Source organism: Schistocerca cancellata, chromosome 1 (genome assembly GCF_023864275.1).
Source record: "Schistocerca cancellata isolate TAMUIC-IGC-003103 chromosome 1, iqSchCanc2.1, whole genome shotgun sequence".
Taxonomy (NCBI): domain Eukaryota; kingdom Metazoa; phylum Arthropoda; class Insecta; order Orthoptera; family Acrididae; genus Schistocerca; species Schistocerca cancellata.
This window is the reverse complement of record NC_064626.1, coordinates 1,260,051,091-1,260,065,980: the sequence shown is the minus strand read 5'-3', so window position 1 is coordinate 1,260,065,980 and position 14,890 is coordinate 1,260,051,091.

Sequence of the window (14,890 nt, the reverse complement as noted above, 5' to 3'; positions counted from 1 at the left end):
ATGTCTGTAGGTTACTTAGGTTTAAGTACTTCTAAGTTGTAGGGGACTGATGACCTCAGATATTAAGTCCCATAGTGCTCAGAGCCATTTGAACCATTTTTGCATGTAGCTCGCGAATCTCCTTGTGGCCACCCCTCCTTTGTACTGTCTCTATTATCTCATATTCATATACTCAGAGCACAGAATAAAAATGTCGCATAAGCATGTGGTAAAGATGTATTCGGATCGTTAAAGCTGATGATACTCACCATATTGCTCGGTGGTCCGTCGCTTGGAAAGCAAATCGGATTTCTTTCGGATATTACATTTTGCTAAAGGGTGAAAAACGCAGGGTGCTGCGACTGCTTAATGATGTGTGAGGGGGAACGACAGGGCCGCGTCGGCGGCAGTCGGCGGGTTAGCGGGGGGAGCCCCGGGCAGGGCTGCCAACTGGCGCTGACGTGAGCGTTACTGTTCGCTCTCCGCCCGCCGACTTAATGATGCAAATACGTATGTTTCGAGTTACACTACGCGTACGAGAGTCAACGATCGATTACTGTACAACTGTTGCATTTCATAGCTAGCCGATTGTCAATCAGGAGCTTTCGAAGAGGGGAACGGTCAGATTACACGCCAGATAAACTACGGTGCAGCCCAGGTTTAGACGACTGTTCACTGTTCATATCGTGTAACAACACCTACGTCTCAATCGATCGTTTCTAACGGAAATACTGGTTTTCAAAATGTATCGACATAATGTGTGCAAGAAGTGTTATAAAGGAAGAACGTCAAGCTTGGTAATGATGTGATTCTTCAATTGCTCCAGGCGTATTTTATGGCGAAATAAATCTCGGGTGAACAGCCTGGTATGAGTGTGCATAGGACACAATATTTCGGCAATCGACCACGTTTCCATCATCAGGTGCGCTGATGAACTGACCGGCAGTGGGCCGGCGGCAGGTATATAGAAAGCGCCTGAGGGAGTTACAGGAGGGGGATTGTCCTATATATACCTGGCGCCGGCCCACCGCCGGTCAGTACATCAGCGCACCTGATGATACAACGTGGTCGACTGCCGAAATATTGTGTCCTATGTACACTCATACCAGGCTGTTCACCCGAGATTTATTTCGTCAAGCTTGGTAATAATAAATTAGTTTTCTGACACAACTCTCGGCGTTGTCGTAATGATTAAATTAAGTCAATGGTGGTTATATCTTTTCTGGTTCTAAAGTGTTTTGTTCTAAAATTTATCATGTCAACATGTTGGTAATGGGAATGTACCATGTATAGTACCTAAATTACATTCAAAAATGAGGAAGAAATGGATTTTCAATTGATTTTAAACCAGCTTTTGTGACCTGATATCATTAATATGGACAAATGTACGTCTTTATAGAAATATGTTACCAAAAAACTTGATCATGTTAGCATATTGTTAATCCAGGAATTTGAAAGTAGATAGACTAAAATGTATTTGGAAATCTACCTTTGAAAGACTTGATATATTCTTTGTTCGCCTACAGATACGCTGACAGATACGGAAATTATTGCTGTACGAAGCACAAGGGTGATCTCTGTCTACTTAAGTGCATGTCTGAAAGATCAGACACTGTTAACGATCCACAGCTTAAGAGATATTTCGACATTTATTCCCTGTCTGCGAACTTCTTGACATCAGTTCTATTGGGCATAGATTAACTACCAAATAGTGATATTTGGAAATTTGTACCAGACTGGGACACGAACCTAAATTTCTCACTTAACATGAGTGGTCATCTTAATCACTTCGGCTGTCTGTTCTCGTTCCCCGGAACGAATGTGATGAATATGGTGGACTGCGATAGAAGGATGTTAACAGTGTTACGTATGGAAGCCTGAGACGGTCTGGGGAACGTGTACGGGTAGCGGAAGTGACCGCCCGCGATAAGAGGGAACCTCGTTGACGTTCTAGCCCGGCACAGACTTTCGTGTCTCACTATTGGGTTGTTATTGTTGTGGTCTTCAGTCCAGTGACTGGTTTGATGTAGCTCTCTATATCTACATTTATACTCCGCAAGCCACCCAACGGTGTGTGGCGGAGGGCACTTTACGTGCCACTGTCATTACCTCCCTTTCCTGTTCCAGTCGCGTATGGTTCGCGGGAAGAACGACTGTCTGAAAGCCTCTGTGCGCGCTCGAATCTCTCTAATTTTACATTCGTGATCTCCTCGGGAGGTATAAGTAGGGGGAAGCAATATATTCGATACCTCATCCAGAAACGCACCCTTTCGAAACCTGGCGAGCAAGCTACACCGCGATGCAGAGCGCCTCTCTTGTAGAGTCTGCCACTTGAGTTTGTTAAACATCTCCGTAACGCTATCACGGTTACCAAATAACCCTGTGACGAAACGCGCCGCTCTTCTTTGGATCTTCTCTATCTCCTCCGTCAACCCGATCTGGTACGGATCCCACACTGATGCGCAATACTGAAGCATAGGTCGAACGAGTGTTCTGTAAGCCACCTCTTTTGTTGATGGACTACATTTTCTAAGGACTCTCCCAATGAATCTCAACCTGGTACCCGCCTTACCAACAATTAATTTTATATGATCATTCCACTTCAAATCGTTCCGTATGCATACTCCCAGATATTTTAAAGAAGTAACTGCTACCAGTGTTTGTTCCGCTATCATATAATCACACAATAAAGGATCCTTCTTTCTATATATTCGCAATACATTACATTTGTCTATGTTAACGGTCAGTTGCCACTCCCTGCACCAAGTGCCTATCCGTTGCAGATCTTCCTGCATTTCGCTAAAATTTTCTAATGCTGCAACTTCTCTGTATACTACAGCATCATCCGTGAAAAGCCGCATGGAACTTCCGACACTATCTACTAGGTCATTTATATATATTGTGAAAAGTAATGGTCCCATAACACTCCCCTGTGGCACGCCAGAGGTTACTTTAACGTCTGTAGACGTCTCTCCGTTGATAACAACATGCTGTGTTCTGTTTGCTAAAAACTCTTCAATCCAGCCACACAGCTGGTCTGATATTCCGTAGGCTCTTACTTTGTTTATCAGGCGACAGTGCGGAACTGTATCGAACGCCTTCCGGAAGTCAAGAAAAATAGCATCTATCTGGGAGCCTGTATCTAATATTTTCTGGGTCTCATGAACAAATAAAGCGAGTTGGGTCTCACACGATCGCTGTTTCCGGAATCCATGTTGATTCCTACATAGTAGATTCTGAGTTTCCAAAAACGACATGATACTCGAGCAAAAAACATGTTCTAAAATTCTACAACAGATCGACGTCAGAGATATAGGTCTATAGTTTTGCGCATCTGCTCGACGACCCTTCATGAAGACTGGGACTACCTGTGCTCTTTTCCAATCATTCCAATCATTCCATCCTACTCTGTCCTGTGCAAGCTTCTTCATCTCCCAGTACCTACCGCAACCTACATGCTTCTGAATCTGCTTAGTGTATTCATCTCTTGGTCTCCCTCTACGATTTTTACCCTGCACGCTGCCCTCCAGTACAAAATTGGTGATTCATTGATGCCTCAGAATATGTCCTACCAACCGATCCCTTCTTCTAGTCAAGTTGTGCCACAAACTCCTCTTCTCCCCAGTTCTATTCAATACCTCCTCATTAGTTACGTGATCTACCCATCTAATCTTCAGCATTCTTCAGCAGAACCACATTTAGAAACCTTCTGTTCTCTTCTTGTCCAAACTATTTATAGCCAATGTTTCACTTCCATACATGGCTACACTCCATACAAACACTTACAGAAACGACTTCCTGACACTTAAATCTATAGTCGATGTTAACAAATTTCTCTTCTTCAGAAATGCTTTCCTTGCCATTGCCACTCTACATTTTATACTCTCTCTACTTTGACCATCATCAGTTATTTTGCTCCCCAAATAGCAAAACTCCTTTACCACTTTAAGTGTCTCATTACCTAATCTAATTCCCGCAGCATCACCCGACGTAATTCGACTAAATTCCATTATCCTCGTTTTGCTTTTGTTGATGTTCATCTTATATCCTCCTTTCAAGACTATTGTATAGTAGATTTAATACAGCTTCTCTCAAGGAATTCGCTGTCAGCAAATAAATTTCGAAAAGTGCAACATTTAACGAAATTTATGGAGACGTTCTTCACATAACATATGTTTAACGATTAATGTCTCATACATATTGGGACCAATGTGAAAACTCTTATCAGTCATCAACATCAATATGAAGTGTGACCCCCACAAGTAAGAATACACTCTTGTATTCGCCGTATCATGAAAACAAGCAGCCTTCGAATCTTGAGGAATTCCTTGCCGTGCCTGAAATACATCCTGTGTCATTCCAGAAGATCGCAGGACGGTTACGGATCCGTATGGTCCTGAAGGCGTTTGTGGTGTGAACTGCAATGTGGGACCCAGTGAGGTGGTGCAGTGGGTAGCACACTGGACTCGCATTCGGGAGGACGACGGTTCAATCCCGCCTCCGGCCATCCTGATTTAGGTTTTCCGTCATTTCTCTAAATCGCTTCAGGAAATGACAGGATGGTTCCTTTGAAAGGGGTAAGGCCGACTTCCTTCCCCATCCTTCCCTAATCCCATGGGGCCGATGACCTCGCTGTTTGGTCACCTTCCGCAAATCAACCAACCAGTGCAATACAGGTTCTTGCATCATACCACTGCTATCCTGGTCGTAAAGTGTATGACTGCTGCATCGCGTACCAGTGGCAGCACAAAGAAATTAAAGCCCAGGTCAACAATGCACAACGTGTTTATTGAAATATTTGTCAACGTAGGTCTCCTTGCTGGAGTTTGATTCACATAAATTTCGCATGATAGTTCAGATCCTTTGGGAGTGACCGCTGGAGTTGCCAGGTCTGTAACTCATTCAGTTCTGAGCGGAAACATTCGATCGTTTTGACATTTTTAAATCATTATAGTCCATTGTTGCTTGTCGTCATTGTTACTGTAGTTCTGATATTTGTTTCTTTTCCAATATGTAACTTTTAGCTCAGTTTTCACTGTTCGTAAATAGTCATTTACATAAGACTGAACTTTGTACCTAGATCAAAATGCTGCAACGCTGTTTGGAAATGGAATAAACCATACGATTGGAGAAAAAGTGATCCTCAAGATAAATTCAATGCCACATAGGCCTATACAATAACGCCAGTGAGGACTAATATTCCGAAACCATATTTATTGAAGAACTTCAAAGAAAATTAACGGGTGATGGCGAATACTTCTCGCGAAAAATGTATTTCCGACAAGTAGCAGTATAAATTCTGCTCAGCATTTACCGAAAGAGAATCATCCGCGACGGGTGGAAACCTATGGGAAGAGAGAGACAGAGCTTCAATAAATTTTAATACAAAGTAATACTTCATTTATTTAAAAGCACATTTTAAATGCAGCACGAGTTATTAACATTTTAAAACCAAGCAAATATCCATATTTAATGCCAGAAGTACGGAAAATTCATATTCTAGTAAATAAATACAAAGATTTTGAAAACAGCGCATTTGTAGAAGTATACTTTTTTATCCACCTCTCCTTGAAATAACAAACGTTATTTAACTTTAAGTGACAATACTAGCCATGGTTCACGTATTACCGAAACAGCTGAAAAAATATCAGTGAAATCAAATCTGGAAACTGAGAGAAAACATTCATGTAACTACCCTAACCGAAAGAGAGCTGTGTCAATCAATTGTGAAAAGACTGAAACTCGGAGAGAGTGAAAAAAATTCGTACTGACGTGGCTGCAGAGACTAGTTTCATTCGATTGTTTCATTCGACTGAGGGAAAAAGTAATCGAACAACCAATGGTTTGTTAAAGCAGGTTGGTTTCCCCAGCACTATCGACAATGCAGATCAGCACTGTGCTATGGACTGGTTCTCTAAATTCTTTTTGCTGTTTCCAGTCCCTCATATTGGAATCTAATCTCTATTAACTCTAATTTTCTAAAAAAAATTTAAATGTAACAACCAGGCAGTACTGATATGGTGAGTTGGGAAGGGTCAGAGTGCAATACAGAGAGACTGGTCTTTTCATATGCGACTGTTAATGTTGAACTAACATAGGCGACGCAAGCCACTTTGGGAGAGACTGTGTTTTTACTCTCAAGTCTGAAAAAGCAGAAATTGATGACGATTGACAGCCTTACGAAATGAATTCAAAATAAACGCGCTAGTGCGAATACCTCTGGTTGAGCTGTATTATTAGGCATAGCTATGCTACCTATTAGTGACACATGAAATTCTCTACCGGACTGGGTCTAGAATCCGGATTTCCCCCTTGAGGTGAGCGATCGCCTTAACCACTTCGGCTATCCGTGCAAGTCACCCGAACCGACCCAAACGTCCATATCTCAAGCTGTCTGCATCTTTACACATTCATCACTTAATGCTCGCAGCTTCACTCTGTATTCCGGCATAAGTGAAAATGAGACTATGACGGATCGATACCATTGATATTATCGTCTTGTGCCAGCCTCTGTATGTAATAATTACTTTCACGTCTGAAAAAAAAGACATTAATGCCGGTCGCATGCAGTAAGAAATAAATTTTAAATAAATTCCCTAATGCGAATATCTCAGCTTCAGCTGTATTACGAATAGTTATATTACCTAATAGTGACGGTGCGCTTCAACCGAGAAATTCGGGTTCGAGCCGTGGTCCTGCACAAATTTTCATGTGTTACTAATAGTTAGCATTTATGTGCCCAATACAACTGAAGCCAAGAGATTCGTGTTAGCAAATTTATTTCGGATTATATTTTTGTTGTTGGTAATGAGCACATGGCCTCGGCTCGAGGTTTTGCACTGATCTTAGGCCAGCTCCTATTTTGTAAGATATATAATTCGTATATATGCTTTTTCAGTACCCCAGTAACAATCGTGTGTTGGATTTATCTTTCTTGTACGACCGTCTGGATTTCATGATTAACTTTCATTAACTTGTAAATTATACAATACAAATGCTTCTGCTGTATTTGACAGTATGATTTGTAAGCACTGCTGTCGCCCTACGTAGCCTCCGGCAGTCCATTTTCTACATATTTATACTCTCAACCTGTCTACCAGCTCGTCCTCGTGCACTAACAGAAGTACAACAAAGGTAAGTTCATAGTTCAGAGCACTGAAGCAAACGATCCGATAATAGCGATACATGTAATACGTAAAATAACTGCAAGTGCGGCGAATGTGCTACTTTCAGTCTATCAGATACATACTTGTCACAAAGATTTTCCAAATTACATATTGTCATGTAGGAATGACTTTGCGCTTGATAATGAATGCAAGACTTAATGAAAAATCAAGAAACATTCTTGAGATGTGTCGGACTGGAAAAAGAGTTCAACAGTGTAAAATGATACAAAATGTTCGAAGGAATTCTGAGAATAATATGAGTAAGAGTATAGAAGTAGGTGTAGTATATGTACAATAATCATGAAGGTAGACTACAATAATAACAGAGACGAAGAACGAATTATTGCATTAACTGTAAGGCAAGAATGTAGTCATTCGCCCCTAGTGTTCGATTTGTACGTCGAAGAAGCAATGCCGGCCGGAGTGGCCGAGCGGTTCTAGGCGCTACAGTCTGGAACTGCGCGACCGCTACGGTCGCCGGTTCGAATCCTGCCTCGGGCATGGGTGTGTGTGATGTCCTTAGGTTAGTTAGGTTTAAGTAGTTCTAAGTTCTAGGGGACTGATGACCTCAGAAGTTAAGTCCCATAGTGCTCAGAGCCATTTGAACCATTTTTGAAGAAGCGATAACGGAAATGAAAGACTTCCAAAAGCGGTATTAAAAATTAGTGTCAGAGGATTTCAGCGATAAGATTTGTTGCTGACATTGCTATCCTCAGTCAAAGTGAAAAGGAATAACAGGACGTGTTAAACTGATTGAACAGTCTAATAAATATAGACTATAGATTAAGAGCAAATCAAAGAAAGATAAAAGTAATGAAGAGTAGCAGAAGTGAGTTTAGGGATAAACTTAATATCAAAATTTGGGGACTACGAAATACACGGTATTAAGGGATGCAGCAAAATAACACATGGCAGACGAAGCAGGCAGGACATGAAAATCACATTAGCACAGGCTGAGAGCGAATTCCTGGTCAAGTGGAATCTGCTAGTATTAAATATCGGCCTTAATCAAGGGAAGAAATTTATAAGAATGTACGTTTAGAGCAGAGCCGCGTGGTGTCTGTTAAACTGGATGTGACTTCACTAGTATCAGTGGACATTAAAGTTTCATTTGAAGCATATCCGATGAAAGATGTCACCTTTACAAATGAATAAAACTCAAAGGATCCGACGCGTTCTGAATCAGGAATTATTCATCACAGACACGCGTACGTAACGCAACGGAAATTCTCTTGGCGTCTGACATGATCTACCTACAGTGACCTTGTAATGTAAAGACTTCACAGAGACGACGAAACAGCAGCAGCTGTGAAACTGTCGATGATAACTTACCTTACGTGACCTGAAGGCAATTTACTGACGCAAACTGTGACTTAGTTCTGAATATTCGCTACGAGCAAAAATGACACTGAGTGAAAAATTAATTGAATCTGCCACGGAATTATTCAGCTTACTTCCTTCCGCTTCACTATACATGCAAGGCTTTAAAGTTGTTCACATCAATTGTCTCGCAAAGCTGCACTTCGTTTAAGTGAATATATGAACAATATCGATTTGAAATAAATGTATATGGTTTGCGTTAGCTTTGGATTATTATTGTGCGTCAAGCAAACAAGAGTTTACTTAGGTCACACCGACTGTAGTTAAACGAAGCACGCGATGTCATTAGCACACTCATAAAAATGTCAGTTCTACCAAGTGTATTTGAAAATCGTGCAAGACACACAATCCATTATGTGAATGAAATTCCGGCTTGCTAAACGAGTCACGAATCACACAGAAAACATAATCTGCTGTACACTGATCGTAGCTGCGAGCGCCACTCTGTTACTCAATCGATACCATTTTCGAAACAACTACACTGTTACAGAAGAGTTCCTTTTGTGTTGCAGAACAGGTTGCATAGTCGGCAGCTTGTTAAAATCAGTTCGTCAATACAAGCCCAGTGCCGCGTTCATGCAGGGATCACTCTTTCTCACTCAGTATATTTTAATCCAGCCACATCACTAACAAGCAGAACACACGATCCTCCCAGAGCGGCCCAAATGGAAAACCCTGCCTTTCAAACAGGCAGGCTATGTGTGGTGACCCCCCCCCCCCCCCCTCACTAGACATTAGCAGATGCCACTTTTGCCTCAAAGGCCTCCGGCAGATACACACTTGTTAATGAAGCACTCGAAGATATGCGAAATTCGATCAATTTGTCGCAGATATAATAGCAAAGAAATCTGCTACCGCGAAAGCTACTTAAGAACAGACTACATGGAAAATGTGAGATTACAGTAGACACTCAGACGCCTGCTAAACCCGGTGGGCAGAACACGTGATTAGGATTGTGGAAAGGGCCAAATAAGGTCGTGGTCAGTTTCACCTTAAAATTGTAATTTATTATAATTTAATAACACATTTACAATCAAAGCGGCACATAGGCGAACTTTTACAACTACGAGTTTCAAAAAATGGTTCAAATGGTTCTGAGCTCTATGGGACTTAACATCTGAGGTCATCAGTCCCCTAGAATTAGAACTACGTAAACGTAACTAACCTAGGGAGATCACACACATCCATGCCCGAGGCAGGATTCGAACCTGCGACCGCAGCAGCAGCGCGGTTCCGGACTGAAGCGCCTAGAACCACTCGGCCACAACGGTCGGCTACGAGTTTCAAACTCCAAATCTTTCACAGCTGAAGGCCTCCAAACAATAAATATTAAAAATCAACAAGGTAAATTTCAAGTGACTGAAAACAGGCGTTACAATATATGACAGCTAGGCTGAGAGCCTCGAGGCAAGGGTGGACGGACAAACATAAACAAGATGCAATACAAACGTCTGAAGGCCGACAGTAAAATTTTAGAGATTTTGAAATAAATTGCCATAACCTTTCAAAGGCAGAAGGCCGCAATATTTAAGCTTTAAAGGTAATTTTAAGATTAAGGTTCCAAAGGTCCACAATTAATTTTCGAAAATTTTAAAAAAATATAACCATAAGCCTTAAGTCTTAAGTAGGTGAAACCGGACTAAAAGAAAAGACAACACAATGACAATAATCTTTCACCAAATATCCACTTGCCAGAATTCAAACTTACATAAAATACAGTAAGACCAAGAATTTCTCTTTTATCATTGGCTATGATAGATTATAAACAGACAATGAAACAATGATGAGAAAAACAGTAAAGACAATAGCACTCAGAAGCCTCGAGGGGGTCGGTCTGCCCTCGTTCACTTAGGTGAGACAGGCGGTGAGCCCAACTACACTTGATCCGTCGGAACCCAACCAGGGGACAGCCACGGACCGACCGACACAACGACTTGCTTGCCACCAATCGGTACATAAGAATTCAAACACAAAATGTTACAGGCGTGATTATCCAGAATCAAATATGTATATGTATTAAGCTGTCAAACCTACACACCGTGTTGGACAGCGACAACCGGTGAGGAAAAGACACTGCCTGAAATAACGTTAGTGGCCAGGGCAGGTAACCAGAACACTAACGGCCACAAGGCAGAAAATTCCGCCGGTGCACTTGAATTGTAGTGAACCAGTATAGTTAATTGCACCGCATGGCAGCTAAATTTCAGCAATACCAACACTCGGTGTTGTTCACAGGAAAACCTCCCCGGCCCGCAGCTCGTGGTCGTGCGGTAGCGTTCTCGCTTCCCGCGCCCGGGTTCCCGGGTTCGATTCCCAGCGGGGTCAGGAATTTTCTCTGCCTCCTGATGGCTGGGTGTTGTTTGATGTCCTTAGGTTAGTTAGGTTTAAGTAGTTCTAGGGGACTGATGACCATAGATGTTAAGCCCATAGTGCTCAGAGCCATTTGAACCATTTTTTTGAAAACCTCCCCAACAGCGAACCACAGAAACGAACCACACAACACGAATGGACGTGGCCTCGGTACTTGAAACAACTTCTCAACTTTGACGTCCTGGGTCGGTCAACCACGAAGCTCGTAGCGATCGGAGAGCTCCACACACGCTCCGAAACTGTATGCAGGGACAGCCAGGGGATCCAGCCGACTGCACCGCGCGGAGATAACTTCCCTCGTCCCCAGCAACCGACCGACTGCCCGCAGATCCTGTTGTGGTTGGCAGGAGAGCCAACACCGTGTTACTAGAGGAAGTCGAAAGGCACGCGTTTTAGCTCAAGAAGGCTGGCGTGAGGTCTGGAAAAGGGCAAGGAAATTAGAATTTAGAAAAAACGGACGTAACTGGTGGAATACTTAACTTTAATCCATTAATGGTGAACGTCACTCTTGACGGTACATTATTCACAGTATCAATAGTAACTGGTAATGGTGCCTTGCTAGGTCGTAGCAAATGACGTAGCTGAAGGCTATGCTAACTATCGTCTCGGCAAATGAGAGCGTATTTTGTCAGTGAACCATCGCTAACAAAGTCGGTTGTACAACTTGGGCGAGTGCTAGGAAGTGTCTCTAGACCATCCGTGTGGCGGCGCTTGGTCTGCAATCACTGATAGTGGCGACACGCGGGTCCGACGTATACTAACGGACCGCGGCCGATTTAAAGGCTTCCACCTAGCAAGTGTGGTGTCTGGCGGTGACACCACAGATCCCCTAGCCGCAAACTATATGCACAAAACCAAATATGGTGTACGGTGCAAATATAGATACACATCGCTGATGCCACACGTAGAAGGTAGAAGAACCATGGCGTAACCGAAACAAGGGCGGGAAACCAAACACAGATAGCCAGCCAAGTTCACGAAAACTCATAGTTGGGTTTGAACACGGCCCAAACACCTTTCGCAGCACTGTATATTACTGAATCATGAACTGTCGGAAAATCGGAAAAGAAGAGAATCGATGCGTTAGACGTGTGGTAAAACATAAGAATGTTGAAAATTAGATACATTGATAAGCTAAAAAATAGGGCGGTATCTGCAGAACAAAGTATCATTTGGCAAGCACTGACAAAAGGAAGGAACAGGAACATAGGGTACCAAGCAATTACCTCGATGGTACTAGACAGAGCTGAATAGGGTAAATCTTTAGGGGATGATAGAGACCAGAATACTTCGACAAATAATTGAACACTTAGGGTGAAAGTGCAACTCCGAGATGAAGAAACTGGCTCAGCAGAGCAATTTGTGGACGGCCGCATCGGACCAGTAAAATACTCATGATGTAAACAAAAAACTCTCATTTTGAGCCATCTGTTCAAGCACAGGTGACTAATAATAGCATGAACCGACCCATATCAACTAAGCCATAATTAGAACCCGGATTTCCATGAAAATGCACGTTTTATCGATACAATTGCGTAAATTTATAATACATATTGTATCATTATCTCTGGCCTTAGTGCACAGGTTGCAAAGAATTTCATGATAGCACCTTTTATTGATGTTTTTTGTCATATGAATAGATTGGTAATTTGGGGAATTTTGTTACAATCTGTAAACTTCATAGTGAGATCAAGAACCCTAGTTCGGTTCGGTTGATCTCAGGGCTAATCAGTACACTTGATTCCTATAAATTTATATATGAAAAGGGTCCTATTATTATTAAGTGAAGTTGCCACGTATATTATGAGGGCTGGGAAAGCAATTAAAATATTTTATCCTAATCCAATTCACATCTTATGTTTAACCCATGCGTTATATCATGTACGTCTCAAATCTGAGAATGTGAAAAGCTGATATCCCACACAAACAAGGTAAACAGACGCATAAAATACAAAGGTTTGAGGACTGTGCGGCTGGTCCCGGCGGAGGTTCGAGTCCTCCCTCGGGCATGAGTGTGTGTGTTCGTCCTTAGGGTAATTTATGTTGAGTAGTGTGTAAGCTTAGGGACTGATGATCTGAGCAGTTAAGTCCCATAAGATTTCACACACATTTGAATTTTTTTTACAAAGGTTTGATAATAGTTCTGATAGCGTTAATTAAGTCATAGGCTGACTTTTTTGCCATCTAAGGTATTCGTGAAAGCATGTGTCCACGTTGCTTTACTACAAATATTCTGCAAGTCTTAGGTTCGCGACCACAACATGTTTTTCTGACGTGGTCATGTGTTGGTGCGTGCACGTTAATCAATGTGTGAGCGTTGTTTCCTGCTTTAATTCACAGTGTTGAGACAGTATGAAGGTGACGTGAAGACGGTGACTGGATCTGTGATGGAATTGTGAAAGGCGGAACCTGTGACAAGTATTTCGGTCCTCTGTTGATGTGCTCTGCTGGCTTTCCTTTATAGAATCTTGTTTCTCAGAGACGAAGAGATTTTCTTCTGTAAACCGGGGTTCTTGAAATGTGAGAATTTTGATGTTGAATATGTCAAGCGTTTTTGTTGCTTGTTTCAATTTCCGTGCTTAAAAAGAATGTGGTTGTGAAAATTAAAAATAGTGTTTAATTTCTTTTCCTTCCAAACATTTGAGTAGGTTTCTCTGTTCGTAAACTAAATCAGATCTTTTGGGTATATGTAATAAATAAGATGTGGAATTGCAAAATGTTCTTTATTTCGTAGAACAAGGAAAAAATTGTGTGGAAAGCTTCTGAAACGGCTGACAAAAATGACTCCGTGGTATAGTCTGTGCATTCATATTCAGAAGAATCAGTATTCAGTTGTCTATGCGCCCATTCAAGTTTAAGTTTTCAATCGAAAATACTGAGGTGGCTATTTCAACCCCTGATGATCTCATCGTCAACTGGGCCTTGTCATAACTATATTATTCTTTCTTTGCGAAGAATACGTTTATAAAGTGGGATATCAGAATGTTGTCGAGACCCCTACAATTCGTTACCACAGAGACGGTAAAAAAGGCACTAGACTAATAACTGTTAGGCAAATGAGCAATCTACTCCCTTCATGTTTCAGTGACACTGGAAAAAAGTTTCATGTATTGCACAATACGACTGGCACTTTTTCATGTCGTTATGACTATTAGGCAAGTGTTGATTTAGAACCTCTGAAGTTATATACACTGCACGAGGAAAAAAAAAGAAACACCCAGAAAGCCTGGCCAATGTAGAGTCGCACATGTACACTACGTTATCAAAAGTATCCGGACATACGTTTTCCATATTAGGCGCATTGTGCTGCCACCTACTGCCCCGTACACCATGTTAGAGACCTCAGTGGTCATTAGACGTCCTGAGAGAGCAGAATGGGACGCTCCGCGGAACTAACGGACTTCGAACGTGGTCAGGTGCTTAGGTGTCACTTGTTTCATATGTCTGTACGCGAGATTTCCACACTCCTAAACATCCCTAGGTCCACTGTTTCCGATGTGATAGTAAAGTGGAAACGTGAAGGGACACGTACAGCACAAAAGCGTACAGGCCGACCTCGTCTATTGACTGTCAGAGAACGCTGACAGTTGAAGAGGATCGTAATCTGTAAAAGGCAGACATCTATCCAGACCATCACACAGGAATTCCAGACTGCATCAGGATCCACTGCAAGTACTATGACAGTTAGGCGGGAGGTGGGAAAACTTGGGTTTCATGGTCGAGCGGCTGCTCAGAAGCCAAACATCACCCTGATAAATCACAAACGACGCCTCGCTTGGTGCAAGGAGCGTAAATATAGGACGATTGAACAGCGGAAAAACGATGTGTGGAGTGACGATTCACGGTACACAATGTGGCGATCCGATGACAGGGTGTGGGTATGACGAATGCCCGGTGAACGTCATCTGCCAGGGTGTCAATGCCAACAGTACTTCTACATCTACATCAACATGGATACTCTGCAAATCACTTTTAAATGCCTGGCAGAGGGTTCA